Here is a 4,178-nt window from a genome sequence, read left to right on the forward strand (position 1 = left end):
TGAAACTTTTGGGCTTCTAGGAATAAAATCTGTGCTGTTCAATGAAAACAAAGTCCTGTTAAAGAAATTCCTAGTTAAATCTATTTGGAACTATGTAGTACATAATAAAGTACAGTCAACAATTCAATTATTGAAACCATTCGAGGGTTTAAAGCAAAGTTAATCTGATAATCAGGTAATCAGATCAGATCCCCGTGGTTTGTATAAAATTAAACTATTCATATTTGAAATTTGAAGGTATGCTATGTTTTGAAAAAAATAAAATGTTACAATAAAAATTACAAGATCAAAATAATTAATCATTCAAACACCTTAGCAGTTGACTCCTTACAGGTCTCTTCTTTCAACTATCTAATTCATAAACTAATTTTAAGATTCAATAATTTATTAATTAATCTACCAAATAGTTTTTCATTAACTATTTGGTTTTCATTTCATCAAAAGAGCTGAATATTTTTTTACTATACAAACTTCTTTTTTTAATTATTATTTATTCAATTGCGCCTAGTTAAAAATAAAATCTAATTTGAAATATTTTTATATCGGGACTATCTTAACTGATAGTAATTCGCTAATTCAAATTACTACTCGTATCATAGCTTTTCGTTCATACTACACCAATTACTGTTCGCTCTTGCATCAATGTTTTTTTTCTAAAGACCGCAAAATGTACCCATTCACTCTGCTTCTATTTCAAATCATAGTTATCAAGAATTCTATATCTTCATCGAAATCGTTTAAAACTAAAAGAATCTTTGAATAGTGTTTATATTCAGCGTCTTCATTGAGCTCTTGTAAAACCAAAGCGATCATTGAGCGTGTGATTAATCATATTTTTATGTTGAAGCTATTTGAGCCAATGTACTCTTTCTTAACTTGAAGTATTTTCAAAACCCCTCTTTACGCCTTGACTGGATTATTGTTTATCACTTCATCAGACTAAGCAATAATTGACCTCAGCTCCGCATACCTCCCCAAAGAGCCTGTAACCATTCTGAGATTTGATAACGCGGTGTTGATAAGTCTGTCAGTTTTCGCAAATAATTTCAGGGCTCTATCCTTTATGTATTTTTTAATGAGATCAATCTTGAGGTCCTTAAGGATCTCGTTCGTCCTAATGTACCATGGTACTTTGAAAAGTCTTCTCAGTTTGTTCAAAACCATATTTATATAATTCTTCAAAAAAGAAATTTGATATTTGATAATTTGAGGAATCGAAATTTAAATTTATTTATTAATTTATAACTATTATTATCAATTTTTGTTATATGCAAATTATGTAAACTATTTTTGGAGAGGTTTAAGTTCACAAGAATTTAATGACGAGTTTACCCAGAACTAAGATCTACACATTATATATTTGTTCTACTACTCCATTTAAAATAATTTATATCTGCATCAAATAATTAAAATGTTAGTTATGATTGCAATAATATTTAATTTCTATATATATTTGTTGGTGTGACTTGTCATCATATTTCAATGGCAATTCGAGAAAACCCAATTTCAATAAATTAAACCGAAAATGAAAATGTGTGCAAATCGTAATTATAAAATTAAATTTCAGAAATAAAAATTCGAAAAAGTATTTCATATTGCAAAATAAATAAAAATTATTTATTATATTAATACTTTTAATTGCCTGCGAGCGGTACACGTTAGTCGATTTGGTGTGAAAAGGGGGGAATAACTCTAAATTTATTGTAGTTACAATGAAAACTGTTTCACACTTGCAAAATGGAAAAAATGGAAAAAATGAAATAAACTACTGAGGAAAAAAACCGAAAAGTATTTTTGAACAGCCACGCGCAACCGAACTCATGGCCTCCTCACGGTGTGCTCCAAATACCAAAATTCGCGAATTTCACTATCATAAATGTTGCGCTGCTGTTATTATTTATATCTTTTTTACACTTTTTCACATTTTTTACTTTTGAAATACGATATGCGAAAGAAAAGTTTTAATTTGTTGTCTTTCATTTTAGTTTTTTTCGCTCAATTTATTTTGTCTATAATTAAATTTTACTTGCTACAAAGTATCTTTCAAACCGAAAGACATGCTCCGACAAATAGAACATTTCCAAATAAACGCCCGTCCTTGGTTATTACAACGGTGATATCAGTTTATTAGTTTACTAAGTTTCTAAACTTAGTTTAGTGTTCAATACATAATATAATTGGTTTTGAATTTTACATTCTATATATTATAAGGAAGGGACATAATTTTCGATGGTAAAACAATAATATTGTCATGCATGACATTGTACTGTAAAATACAACGCTGTAGCTGATTAGAATCTTGAGATCGTTTAATTTTCATAAACTCATTAATGTTGTTTGTATGAATTATTCGTATTACAACCAAATGTAGAATAGAAAATAATAGAATAGAAATAAACAGGGTAGCGGCTTCTAACAGAGCGGAGCATCACAACATAGTTGGTCTTTTGTGCTGCTACAGATCATAATCGAATAGAAGACATGCATGTCAGCCGTTCAGGACCTCTTATTGTTAGAATGGGAAAGTAATTTTGAACCCAGTGACGTCCTGGTCACACATTAAGGCTGAATAGTGACAGAGAATGTGACTGGAAGTCTAGTCTGCTTGTAAGCAGTGTCGACAATCTATCTTTTATTGAGGTGATGAAACAGTCCATGGTAACCCGTTAAATAGCAGTGATGAATAATAAGGATGAATTATAATACATTAGTTATATATAAACTCTAAAAGACAGATGTGAATAGTTATACAACCAGTATAGATACATATTATCTTCGAGAATACAAAACATTTTTTTACTTTACTGGCTTCAAACGATTTTTGATGTACTATGTTTAGTTACTGAAAGCCGTTTATATTATTTGAAAATTATTTCTTTACTCCTGTAATGAAGTCCCATTACGTTTTGCAATATAGTCAGTTATCAACTTTCAAGGTGATTGTGATTGTAAATAAATTAAACGGTCATAGATCTATTGATAGCTAAATATGTATCAGCGAAGCTAATTTTGAATATTCAAATTTTTTTCTGTTTTTGTTTCTTATTTCGAAGTAGAGTTTCTTTAAACTAAAAAAAAAACATCGTTGTAAATGTTATTAACTGTCAAGTAATCGAATCGAATTCCTTTTGAATACTGGTAGGCATCTTTTAAATTCTTTCTAACCATACTCTATGCTGCTTCCTCACATTTTAATCATTTCCTTAATGTCGGTTTAGCTGACATTAAGGAAACAATGTCCACTAAGATTATGAGCTAACTAAAGAGTTATTGAAATTAGTGTTGTGTTTGCAGTACCATTTTTATTAAACACACTTTCTGACCAACCTTTTTACAACACGTGACTACAATGTATTAGTTTGATTCAAAAACTGTAGGGTAATTTATTCGTCTCAAGTCGAAAAGTTCTTTGTTAGCTTATATAGTGTATTATAGACATCCTTCACCTACTTTTTTTGAAAAATTTTTGGAAGTCAAAATAATTTATTACTATAGTTTTCATTTTGATATTTGATATTATTATATGATTTTGTGATATATATGGTATTTTAGGAGTCATGTTCTGTAATCCATATCAAATTGGAAATTATGACTTGTTCAATAATAATGAGCAGTAAAAGATGAACCAACTTTTTTCATATATTTTACAAGTTCTGGAATAAATAAATCATTGAAAAATATAGTAATTTTTTTATTAGCTAGACAAGACGTTCTATAGTATTGGTACCTATTAGGGTCCATAGATGCAAATTTTATTTATTATAGGGCACGTTAATATTATTGTATAATAAAAATGTTATCCGGTTGCAAAAACCACCATAAAGCTACAGTCGTTGACTTCTGCATGCCATATAACATAACATAGTTGACTGCAGCAGATAACAAGTACATAATGAATGGGCATAGCAAATTTAATATATTTTTGGTCATGATCAAAAAACATTTTATACAGGGTGCCATATCAAAATTTGTAATTTAGTACTTATACTTTAATATTATTTTGGTACATTTTTTTTTCCTGAATTTAAAAGTTAATATTTTTCTCGCATTTCAACATAACAATACACATATTTCTAATATTTGTTACTGAGCAACACTACCATATTTTGACAAGGATTTTTGTGCCTCGTCACGTGACCAAATTATAATCGAAATTTTTTACATATGTACCTATATCT

The sequence above is a fragment of the Teleopsis dalmanni genome, chromosome 1 (genome assembly GCF_002237135.1).
Source record: "Teleopsis dalmanni isolate 2A chromosome 1, ASM223713v2, whole genome shotgun sequence".
NCBI classification, from domain to species: domain Eukaryota; kingdom Metazoa; phylum Arthropoda; class Insecta; order Diptera; family Diopsidae; genus Teleopsis; species Teleopsis dalmanni.